Genomic DNA, 13,469 nt, shown 5'->3' on the forward strand with positions numbered 1-13,469 from the left:
TTATCCAGGGCTCCTTCTTTCATTCTTAATTCCCCAACAAGAAAAGTTGAAGGCAGTTAAAGATCAAAAGAAGGAAACCCAAGGATGCCACAAGTCGAACTTTATATTAATACAACTTGTCTGTATTCATTAAGGTCTTTTAATCAGGTAATGTTTCTGGGAGTCACCCAACCTAGCTCGAGAAGTGAGGCATACTTACAGAGAAAATTCAGTTAGGCTCCTAAATCAAAATCCAGTTCTGCCTTTTATTGGTGCTATGACTCTGGATAAGTCAGTTAAGACTAAGGACCTCATCCTCTTCATCTTTAAAACAAGGGTAATGATAAGTGATACAGAGGATTATTATGAGAAACATGTAAATAAAATAACGGATATGAAAGAATATCCTGTAGGGGGCAGACTTCTAAATACTCCTCCCCACCGATATTCCCATCTCCTGGTATTCTTAGCCATGTGAAATCCCCTCATGTTGAGTAACTTGTTTCTAGCTATTAGAATATGGAAAAAATAACAGAATGGTTATTTTGTTATTAGGTTAAAAAGACAATTTTGGGACACCTGTTTGGCTCAGTGGGTTAAGCATCTGACTTCAGCTCAGGTCATGATCTCACAGTTTCTGAGGTTGAACCCTGCATCAGGCTTTCTGCTGTCAGCAGAGCCTGCTTCCAATCCTTTGCACCCCGCCCCATGCCTCTCCCCCACTATCTTCTCTCTCTCAGAAATAAACAAACAGTAAAAAAAATAAGGATATTTTAAAAATGATTCTTTCTCTTGTTAGCTTTGTTTTTTTTTTAATTTTTTTTAATGTTTTATTTATTTCTAGGAGAGAGAGAGAGAGACAGCGTGAGCAGGGGAGGATCAGAGAGAGAGGGAGTCACAGACTGAAACAGGCTCCAGGCTCTGAGCTGGCAGTCAGCACAGAGCCCAACGCGGGGCTCAAACCCACGAACCGCGAGATCATGACCTAAGCGAAAGTCGGACGCTTAACCGACTAAGCCACCCAGGCACCCCTCTCAGTATCTTGAGCAGTGTCTGTTTCACCTGTGAACCTGTATGCTTTTTCTCTACACAGCAGCCCAAGTGATACTGCCACTTCTGTGCTTAGAACGTTCCAGTGGCTCCTCATCTCTCTCAAAATAANAGCCCGACGCGGGGCTCAAACCCACGAACCGCGAGATCATGACCTAAGCGAAAGTCGGATGCTTAACCGACTAAGCCACCCAGGTGCCCCTCTCTTGCTAGCTTTGAAAAAGTAGCTGTTATGTTGGGGAGACCCACACGGGAAAGCACTAAAGGTGACTTCCAGTCAAGAGCCAGCAGGCAGCAGAGGTCCACAGTCCAACAGCCTGCAAGAAACCGAATCTTGCCAACAACACCATGAATTAACATATGATCGGGGCACCTGGATGGCTCAGTCAGTTAAGTGTCTGACTTTGGCTCAGGTCATGATCTCACCGTTCATGGGGTCAAGCCCTGCGTTGGGCTCCGTGCTGACAGCTCAGAGCCTGGAGCCTGCTTCAGATTCTGTGTCTCCCTCTCTCTCTGAACTTCCCCTGCTCAACCTGTCTCTCTATCAGAAATAAATTTAAAAAAATAAAAATAAAATAAGATAAAAAACATTAAAAATTAAAAAAAAATAATTAACATATTATCCTTTGCCAGTTTGACCAGAGCCTTGTCTGATACCTTAATCATAGCCTGTGAGGGATCTTGAAGTAGAGGACCCAGTTAAACGATGACCAGATGAGGGACCCCAAAAACAAATGTGAGAAGATGAGTGTGTGCTGCTGTAAGACACTGTTTTTGATATGTTAAGCAGTAATTGATAATTAATCAAGATAAAAGCTAAATATATATACACATGTGTATATGCACACACGTATGTGTAATATACACATATGTGCATATATATACACATTCATGTGTACGTACATATATGTGTGCATGACACCATAGTTTTACATGTGTATATATGCAATATATAACACATAATTATGCTTATGTAAATATACTGTTCCTTAACTGCATTGCTTTTCGTTAACTACAATGATAGGAGCAGCATCAGATAATAATCTGTCTTGCTACTAACTCAAAAACTTTGCAGTAAACTTTTGACAAATGATGAGTGTCACTAGGAGAATGCTGGCTAGTCAAGGGCCACTGTGTACCACAGAGAAGCTGTCTGGCCCTTTGCCTCGCAGGTGTAGACATGTGATTCATAAGTGTCTTTAAATGGAGTGGATTTGAAGCCTGTTCCATGCAAAAGAAGCACGTAGGATATGAATCTAAGTATAAAATAAACGGAGATGTCATAATGAAAACTGTCAGGTGCTGTGAACTAGAAAGCTTGGGGCAGGATCTAGGGCCTTCTCTCCCTGAAGGCTCTCTGGCACACCTGTCAGTCTGCCATTTCTATCACTTCCTGTGTCGCTGTAAGGCTTGGAAGGAATGGAGCTCTAGTCAAAAGACCAACATTCCTGGAAACTTCTGGAAAGGAAGTGCTGATACTTGTCTCTGTGCTTCTCCTTTCGGAAATTTCTTTTGCTTAACAGCCTTTATGACTGGCAAAGCCTTTTCTGGGAGGATTATGATCTTGCTCACCCAACTCTGCACACCGGGAGTATTTCGTTTCTGATACGACTTCTGTCCCTCTGTGCTTGTTAACTGTGTGCTTAATTGCATGGCCTAGCTCTCACTGTCTGTGCTTGTGTGTATGTGTGTGTGTGCGTGTGTGTGTAAATGATGCAATGCATGCTCTCCTGCGTGGCCTGTGTCATAGAATCTCTAACATAGTGATGTCAGAAAAGCATGCTTTCCCAACATTTATTGCTTCACAGATTTGTGTAAGAGCAAATCCATGCACACCACAGTGAGCGAAGCTTGGGCTTCCAGTATCCATCTCCCTTTTTCTCACCTCCAACAAGTTACATAATTTATCTATGCTTCAGGTACTCCCTTACACAACTGACATAATAATTCCTACTTTATAATTTTTAATTGAGGGCTCAAGAAGTAAAAACAAGCAAAAACAAAAATAAGGCAAAACAAAAACAAAGAAGGAAATAGTTATTAAAACTTCAGACATTTGGCTAAGGCCCATATAGAGGCATTGATTTGAGTCATTAAAACTATAAGATAGGAATAATTATCACTCTAATTTTACTGATACGATAAGGCTCAGCTAAGTCAAACAATTTGTCCTAAGCCGTAGAATTTATAAGTGGTGGTGCTTAGATTAGAGCCTGCGTTGTCTTCTCTTAGAAAGTCAATTTACTCAACTGCTCAAGCAGTATTTCTGATTCTGCCATTGGCCCTCTGCAGTCTATTCTGTCCATAACAGAAAATCTATGTTAAAATAACATAATTAATATGCTACTTATTGATCGTTTAATAAAATATTAAATAATCAACATTCTAGTAATTAAATCACATATAGAAATTAATAAATTGAGTTAAATCTATTTGTATAAAGAACCCACAATAGTTCCCAGCACATAGTAGTAGGCCATATGTGTTACTTCACAAGTATTTAATTCTTAACTAAGGTTGTTAAGATCCATTGTTGGACATAACACCTTTTAATTTCAACATTTATTCTTAGTCACATGTATGATACTAAGCTTTGTACCTATGACTTCTTTTGTTCTGGAAAAGTTCAAGGGATTAGTTTCATGTAGATGAGAACATTTCACTCACTCCTGTTTTATTCTCCAACTTCCTTCCTTCCTTCCTTCCTTCCTTCCTTCCTTCCTTCCTATTCATTCAAATATTTATTGTATGCCTGCCATGTGACAGATTCTGGTTCCTTCAGAGGCAGACCATGGTGAAAGTTGGATTGAGGTACAGGGTCTATAACAATCATGATGAAGCCATGAAGGCTTATGTCCAATCCACGTGTCGTGTCCATCTCAAGTCAACAAGATGGAGTCTGCTCTATGCTGTCTTCACTCAGGGCTTGGATGGTGGGTACCCACCTCTGTGCCCCCATGACAGCTGAGACAAGGAAAAGGGAACGTGGTAGCTACACGTTATTAATAGTGACATATATCACTTCCATTCATTTCCTCTGGGCCATGGAGTCCCATGGCCACATTTAACTTGAAGGAAAATTATAATTTCCTCTTTTCCCTGACAGCAAACCTGGTAAACAACATAGAAACCTCGAAGGACAACTCCAGATATGTGTCCCTGACCTCACTTCCAGAAAGTTCAAGGAAGTGTGCATATAGACAGTAAAGATTCACTGTCCTGTTCCTAATTAATCACTTTGCTCTCTTTCCATTTCTCTTCATTCAGTCATCCAATCATTTACTGAATGTATAGTAGACATCAGGCTCTGTATACAACAAATAATAAATTTTTTTAGAAAAGGAAAGACATGCTGTGTTTATGTCACTTATATTGTAAAAGATAAAAAATAAGTAAAATATTTAATGTCAGAGGATGATTATGGGTTTATACTAAGGAGAAATAAAAAGCAGGGAAGTTGGGGGCATTTTATAAAGAATGAAGATGTATGAGAAGAAATGTAATTAGGACCAGTATTGCTGAAATTGATGTCTCAGTATGGAATTCATAAGTAAAGCTTCTATATCTAAACAAGTCTAGAAGCAACTTCAAACACTTGCTTATAAGAACTGTTTGGTGACTTGTGAAAATCAGTGATTTTGAATTACATATCTGAACCTCAAAAACAATGACAGCAAAATTCGTTTGATCCAAAAAGGAAAAAAAAGACACCGAATTAAACTAAACAAAATCAAACATAAATAAAAACAGTTTTCAAAAATAAAAAAAGAAATTGGAACTCAAGAATGGGGTGGTGTTAGCTATAAGGAAGATGAATTGTAGATTTCCTTAAAAAATTCAGAGCCATATTTTCTATCTTTTGGATAGAAGACAATAATTTCCAATTCTAAAATAATAAACACACATGTGTACCCAAAATATATTTAAAATGAGTATGAATAAGGAAATATATTTTTAAAATATTTTTGATGCTATTATGAATTTATATGTTTTTATCACACACAACTATAATCACTTAGCATACAAAACTGATACTTTTTCTTTCATCGAATATTAGCATTTTTGATGGCATGCTATTATCATTATGTAAATTTAGTCAGCGTTTTACAATTTTTAAATGTTTGTTTACTTTGAGAGAGAGAGAGCATGAGCAAGGGATGGGCAGAGAGAAAGAGAGAGCTGTCAGCACAGAGCCCAACCCAGGGCTCGAACTCATGAACTATGAGATAATGACGTGATCCAAAGATGGAGGCTTAGCTGACTGAGCCACCCAGGCACCCCTCCAGTGGTCCATAATATACCTTAGAGTAGGTATGTCATTGTTTTGCTTAGGTACTTTTTTTTGTAAGATATTTCAGGTTATTTCCAGTATTTCGATGTGCTCCTTATACAAAATATTTTGTCTATTAAATATTTGGCAGAGTGAAGTAGGCTTGATAAAATAAACTCATAGATTAATAGGATCAGCCTTTAAAAGTAAACATAGGAAGCACCTAAGTGGCTCATTTGGTTAAGCGTCTGACTCCTGGTTTCAACACAGGTCATGATCTCATGTTTCATGAAATTGAGCCTTGAACTGATGGTGAGGAGCCTGCTTGGGATTCTCTCTTACCCTCTCTCTGCCCCTTCCCTGCTCATGCACTCTTTCTCTCTCAAAACAAATAAATATATATTTTTTAAATCAAAGTAAACCATGGGATTTGTAAGAGATGCAGAAATTGGGTAGCTCTACTCTGGCACCCAATTGTGAAGGACGAGCCCGTTCACCTCCAACCCCCTCAGGAATAACCATAGAGTCCTTATAGGGTGCAATATATCATAGTCATTTCATCTTCACTCTCCATCAGCCAAAACTTTGAGAGAAAACATCAAGTCACACTTCAGCATAGAACATCCATAAACACATCTGTGACAGACACATTTACCATTCAAGTGCAGTGATAATCCACATTAATTCATAAAACAGACTCTGATGCATATTTGTCATTTTATTTTAGAAGATGAAGTTCTTTGATACATAGTGTGGAAGTGTTAGGCTATTGCATGCTTTCAGCCAGGGTTCTGTCATTTGTCTATCCATCTTTTTTTTTTAACTCCTATATGACTAGTATACAGTGTTATATTAATTTCAGGTGTATAATATAGTGACTGAACAATTCTATACAAGATTCAGTACTCATCTTGATAAGGGTACTCATATTTTCCATCCCCTACTTCCCTCATCCCCCCACCCACCTCCCCTCTAGTAACTGTCAGTTTGTTCTCTATCATTAAAAGTCTGTTGGCTTGGTTTCTCTTGCTCTCTTTTTTTCCTTTGTTCATTTGTTCTGTTTCTTAAATTCCACATATGAGTGAAATCCAATGGGATTTTTCTTTTTCTGACTGGCTTATTTCACTCAGCATGATATTCTCCACCTCCATCCATTTTTGCAAATGGAAGGTTGCATTCTTCTTTATGGATGAATAATGCCTATCTATATCTATATTTATTTATAGATATATCTATATATACCACATCATCTTTATTCATTTATCTGTCTGTCCATCCTTTAAAGCCATCTCTTGAGACTTTTCTGCAGAATTGAGAAAGACCACCCTTTAATGAAGAGATTTTCGAGTCCCTTGATCTCAGTGGAGTGATTTTTCCCTGCATACTCTTCATTTATTTACCATTTAAATAAATATTTTCCCCTGATTTTATAAAATTAACCCATTATTCTAAAGTTAACGATTCTTTTTGTCTCTTATTTTTGATAATGGATAAAAAATATCTAAGATAAAAATACACCCAGAAAATTCACTGTACCTATCTCTTAGACACAAGACATGTGGAGAAGGGAACAAAAGAAGCAGACACGTGCCTAGTGAAGTTCATTTCTATCAGGTGTGTGAATACACCACAGACAATAGTCTGTACAGAAATGGACTTATTCTGGTTTTGTGGCACTTAGGCAATGAGTCCTCAGCTTGCAATTACTTTGGAGCACACTCCTTGATTCCTCCAAACTTTCTTTAGTGGCAGGAAACGTCTGCAGCTTAATGAAGCTTATTTGGGAGGAAGAAGGGCCTGACCATCAACTGACTGTGTACAGTGCTATCTCTATACCAGGGAGTAGGATTGTGAAACACATTATTTAACAATTTTCCTCTCATTTCTCTGATGGGGTTGTGAAGTGTTCTTCAGGTGCAGATGAAGACATTGGAACTCCAAGATATTTAAATAAATCTTGTTGAAGATAGGTAAGAGTAATTATATAAACATGGTCTTGTGTATTAGTTGGAAAGTATCAAGACAAACACTGATATCTATTTGTGCAACATGGTCAGAACAAGGTACTTATGGGCTTTCCTCCTAAATACCAATAATTACTCATTACTTCTAACATTACTGTCATGATAGGTATGAATCATAGAAATAACCATGTACATGAGTCAACCAAAGAAGGGCAGGAGAAAGAACTCCATCACATGATCAGACATATGAGTATTCCTAAATTAACTAATACTTCTTGATAAGGAACTGGAATACTCTTAGGCCTACAGGATACTACTGAGACAACAGAGAAGAGAGATACTCTTATGGAATTTATTAATGTTTTAATAAATTGATTTATTAATAAAAATAATTACTTAGATACCAGACAAAGAAATAATCAGGACTTAGTTCTACCATTGGTCTGTCGCATCATTTTAGGCCACCTAGTTTATGACTTTGGGCCTCAAATTCCTCATATATAAAGTTCTGACATTGCTACTTGTTGGAATTCCTCTAATCAGAAAAACACTGTTTCTATTCCTGTGGTGGGCAAAGGAGACTGTATGACTTTGTGTCTTCCATCAACGGGTTATCTGCAAAAAAGAATAGCGTTGGAGGTAAGAGGATGGAAATAGAACCATTGGCCCAGTGTGCAAAGCAGTGTGCTGGATGCCTTACATAGAACACCAAAATAGATCTCACCAAAAGTCTCTTAAATCCGGATTGCTATCTACATTTAATAGAGAAAAATATGCTAGAAAATATGGTTGCATCAGATTTTAACAACGTGCTACAAAGCAGAAAAAAAGAACCTGGATAATAGAGGCAGGTAGGGAACTTTGAGATGACAGAAGAGTGAATAATTCCTTCTCAGACAACTTTTTTTTTTTTTTTTTGGATGTTAGTGAATCTAGGAAAGTTTAGGTTGCAAACACCAGAACTTTTCCAAGTGCCTTACTTGAGGTTGGAAGTGAAATAGCTAAGAACATATCATGGTAATAAAGATTAAGAAATTGATTCTCATTCTAAGTATCCTTGCTCAGCTGCAAACTTGCAATGCTTCCTTGGAACTAAAAATATCACTCTATGCTGTCATGGCTTATTCTTCCTGGCAAAACTTCTTTGAATTAATCTTGCTGAGAGTCAATTAAGAATTGAATGTTAGTCTTCAAGCTTTCCTGCATGTCTGTTTGGGCCCTCTCTTTTTTGTAAGCTAATGAGGACTTCACTTTCACTTTGACCTTATCATGCTCATATTTCACTTCACATTTTGCCAGGTGAGAAATATCAGTTTGTTGGTAACAATCATCTTACTGCTTTGGAAAGAATCTCCCCTCCATCTTTTTCTGCCTTCATGTGTATTAAACTGTATGCCATTGTCTCACATATGGCGATTTAACTGCTATTCTTAAAAGGGAAATTAAGTGGCATGATGAGAAAAATACTAAAGACATTGCTTGAAGCTGAAAAGTACATCGCTGTCCAATAATTTTCATCAAATGCATGATTGTAAAATATAGATGATTCTACAGTCTAATGATAAACTTGAGATGCCCTTTAAGTATACAAGAAAATGTAAGCACTAGTTAGAAATTTACAACTATTTGAAGAAAATATTAGCCCCTTTTGGTTCCTGGGGCTACAGCTACAGGTGTTTTGTGAGGCATGTTTCCTGATAAATGAAGTCCCATAACTATTTATTGGTAGAGGTTACCAGAATATCTATAAAGTGGTTTGTGGGAACAAAAATGAAATGTACCTTCAACAAAATTTAGGACTAAGAGCACCACAAAGTTCTTGTCTGGTTCTGGAATTTTGAATTTGAAGGTATATGGGAAAACACAATGAAGAGATAGGCAATGTTTATGGCAGGAAGAGCCTTAAAGGCCCAGCAAAGGGGCTTCACCTTTCTGAGGAAGTGCTAGAGTCAGGACGTTATGTTTTAAGGTGGTGAGACACTTGAGTCATGGAATTCATTCATTCATTAACTCTTTCTATTCCTATCATCTAGGTGTTCCTCCTAATTGGGGACCTCTTTTCCATTATATATAGTGTTCAAGGAAGCTACTGCCCCCTCATGCAATAGAAGTAATGCATGCAGAGAGATCTTTTGTGACTTGACCAAATGGACCCTCCAAACTGGGGGTTTAAATGTCAATATAGCAACATTGAGGTGTTAGGGAGTCACAGCCAGCGTGTTGCTAATATTGGTGGCTGCTCATTGGTACACTAGCAATGATGACTTACTGATGAGAATATTGACATACTAGCTACTAGAAGTGCAGCCAGCAAAAGCCCCAGAAAAACATCCTGAATGAGTCTCCAAAGGATGTGTAGACGGTTACTTGTCAGATGCAGCTGTGCCAGTCCAAGACCTCAGCCATGGTGATTTGGGCACAGAGACAGCGTTCATTGACACAGCTCTAGATCTGCTTCTCCTGCTGCCAGTCGGACAGAGGAGATGGCTATGTATGGAAATACACAGAATGTTCTTCATCTTATCTTTGGTACTTTGATTCAGAAGTGCCTAGATGCGCAAGTAGCTGGTCTAACACATCAGGAGTATAGTACCTCTAGCTTCCTTAGGAGTCCATCTGGCATGGTGGAATTTCGCGTTAAGTACCCACAGTCTGTAAGTACCCAGGAACAGAAGGTGACTGCTGAGAAGTAGTCTTTGCCAAGCCTGATGGGAGTCCTACCAGATGTTATAGTTGAAATTCTTAGAGTGGACAAATGTTGGCTTAGCTGCTGCTCTAATTCTAGAGTCTCAGCTGCATCCCCTCATCAACAAGCATTTGGCTACTGCCCTTAGGATATAATCCTGGAATTCTTGGATAACAGTACATCTGTTGAGGAAGCTGCCATGACCATGTAAGTCTCAGGTACCCTAGGGTGGAAGGATGGATGTCTCCCCTTAGCCATAGATGGGAAACAGTTGGGAAAGGAGAGTTATGTTGCCACTGAGATATGAGTCAGGAAGCCTGTGCCTTCTGGAACTGGGTTGTAGCTCAGATGTCCTGCCTGGGGTCTCAGTGGAACTCTTCTTTCCAGTTCTACTCCATTTATAGCAGGAGATAGGGGGATATATATATATACCGATAGCATGCCTATCTATTTCCATACTTTAAATATATATATATTTATATTTAAAGGCACCCCAACCTTGTCTGCTTCTTGTCTTGAAGAATAGCTTTGGCTTACACCCATTATCCTATCCATATTTTTTCAATCTCTCCCGTTTATTCTGTTATGTATCTAATACTTGTACTCAATTATTTGGTGTTCAAGTTAGCCAGATTCATGGATCTAAGAACTCTGGGTGATTGAGGGGTTTTGAGCAGAAGAATGACCAACTTTGCATTTAAGAAGTTTTACACCTAAGGTTGAACTTGAGTAGACTGTGACTGGGTACATAGTCAGTGACAGTTAGGAAGGAGGGAACGAATAATTTTTGTGTGATAGTATAATGATACTTCCCCAAATAACTTCTACTGGATTATGAACTGGGAAATGTGCTTAATCGTCTGTCATCCACCACATCTGGTCAGAGGCATGGCGCACGGTGCAATATGTTGCACATTTAGACAATTGCTTAAAAGTTTTTGACAAACTTAAATTGGATCACTAGTTTAAGGAAGAACCCACACTTTACTGCTATACAGTTTGCAAAGCCATGGCCTAAAATGTATGATATAATAATAAGGATGTCTCTATAATTTGAGGGACTAACTATATTTCCTTTTAAAAGAGAGGTGTGTGTGTGTGTGTGTGTGTGTGTGTGTGTGTGTGTTCAGTAATATGCTGTGGATATAGAAGAGTATGAAGGGAAAATATCTTTCAAGGAACTAAGAGTAATGACATGTAAATGATTCTGTTCTTAAGAAGCAAAATAAAACTACAAAATCTGGACATTTTCTTACCAAGAATATCCCTACATATCCAAAGAAAATGCATTTTTCATACTTTTTGTATATATGCTGACTGTATGAAATGTTGTTAGAAACCAGAGTCTTTTTTTTAAATAGTTTATTGTCAAGTTGGTTTCTATATAACACCCAGTGCTCATCCCCACAAGTGCCCTCTTCCATGCCCATCGCCCCCCTTTCCCTCCCCGCCACCCCCATCAGCCCTCAGTTTGTTCTCGGCATTCAAGAGTCTCTCATGGTTTGCCCCCTCCCTCTCCCCCACTATTTTCTCCTTCTTCTCCCCCATGGTCCTCTATTAAGTTCCTCCTAAGAAACCAGAGTCTTAATTGGGCTTTTTGTGTGTGACACATAGGGAATGATAAACAAACATCTATGGACATATCCAAGTCTATTCACTATATCTTATAACTGGCTATAACTCATCCTCAAGGATGAGAGTGACACCATTAAGAGGGAAACTTACTAAATTAGTTTGTTCATTTTTATTAAAATAATATATTCATCTGGCACTTAAATGAAGCATAAATTTTAATAATAAAAAATAGTAGTCCTACTCCCAAACCTCTGTGTCCCCAAACTGTGTGTCTAGAGTCAACTTCATTCAAATACCTAATACTGGTTTATTCCTTCCATTTCCTTTGCTATAATTCCAATAGTAATTTGCCAGGATTATATGATAAAATCCTGCATCTTGATCATAATTCTCTCACTTATTGACTGAATCATCAAACGTGCCAGCATGTTAACCGTCGACAGCAATTAAAGTTAGCAATTCATCTGTAATTCATTTACTCCAGTATGTTCTGGGTCCAAATGTGAAAACTGACAACCTGCAAAATGAAGAGTGTTGTGTCGATCCCCCTGTTTGGGGATGGCCCACATTACTAAAATAAGCACACCATATTGTATCACCAGACGTTCCCAATGACCCATTCACTTTCTATGCCCCATGCACTATGCTCTGTCTTACTTTCCAGCCTCTAGTTGTGATTTTTCTCCCCACTTTGTCATACTAACCTTTATTTCAAAAGCAAGCTGTCCATTCAAGGCCCAAATGAGACCCATCTCTTCCCTGGAACATCATTTGAGTAAAAAGATATACTATAAACTTTCCTTTTTTCTACATTCATTTAGTAATAGTATTAATGAGGTCACATATTTATCACCCCAGTTACTCTTGGGGTCTCCCTTCTTCTTTACTCTTCCCAACACTCTGTGAAGGCAGATCAGTGATCTAATGCATCAATCCAATGTATAGGGAACTTAGACATGAAGAGATTTTAAAACCTTCTCTGGGCCCCATAATTCTGTGATTCGAAGTCTGCAATTTGCCTACAGCTTAACATGAACTCAGAACGTACAGTAGATACTTTTAATAATCTTTTGCTGATGCTAATTTCTCTCAAGTTCTGTGTTGCCTTTTCCACTACACTAGATTTGCTGAAAAATTCATCCTCTGACTTCTGATAAATTGTTTATGTTTCTAAACTTCTCATGTGTGTCTTCCAACCACTGCCTTGAGGGCAGTGTATCCTGCCAAATGATTAATCCATAGAGGGGAGCTCAAAAGATATTTTTTGAATAAATATGCACACTATGGAGGTCATTCCCTCTTGGCTGATACGCAAGATTAAGGCTGTATTGATTCTAGACTAAAATGACTGAGAAAACTGCAAAATTTTAATAAGCATCACTATAGGCAAAACAAGTCTAATAAAACTGTTTTGTTTTGTTTTGCTTTGGCTTGGTTTGGTTTGGTTGTTGTGTAGTCCCTGAATTTACTAGGCAATATAGTGAAGATAGCTAACAATGTCAGCAAAGATGTGAATCTAGCACCTAGAATCTTATAGAGAATCCTGTTCTGAGGATTTTATTCTAAGCTTTCCCTTTCTTTGTGATTCCTAATTTTTGAAGAGTGCTTTATTTAACATATCTTGGTAGGGTTTGAGATATTATATTCTTAAAAAGAGGAAAAATGATGTGTTTCAAAGTATCTATAAATATTATTCATTTGGTTTTTAAGAATGATTTTGCATCAGTTTGGGGTCTAAAAATAGAAGAAACAACACTCTTTTGCAACATAAACACACAGCAGCCAAAGTCCCTTTCAGCAGGGAAAGCTGTGTGGTTACTGGAGTGTATACAATTATAAACTCAGTTGTTAAATCAAAACACATCCCAATCACCCTAGCATGTCGCTTTTAATGGGCAATACATTCCCAAGAAGGCAAGTTCTCTGCTAACAATATTGAACCAAA

General features: G+C 38.0%; 1 pseudogene; it reads left to right on the forward strand.

The window, feature by feature from the left end:
- Positions 1–6,855: 6,855 nt before the first annotated feature.
- On the forward strand, positions 6,856–10,160 carry LOC120227044 (annotated as a pseudogene).
- Positions 10,161–13,469: the final 3,309 nt, after the last annotated feature.

This window comes from Hyaena hyaena, unplaced genomic scaffold (genome assembly GCF_003009895.1).
Source record: "Hyaena hyaena isolate Hyena2069 unplaced genomic scaffold, ASM300989v1 scaffold_1965, whole genome shotgun sequence".
NCBI classification, from domain to species: domain Eukaryota; kingdom Metazoa; phylum Chordata; class Mammalia; order Carnivora; family Hyaenidae; genus Hyaena; species Hyaena hyaena.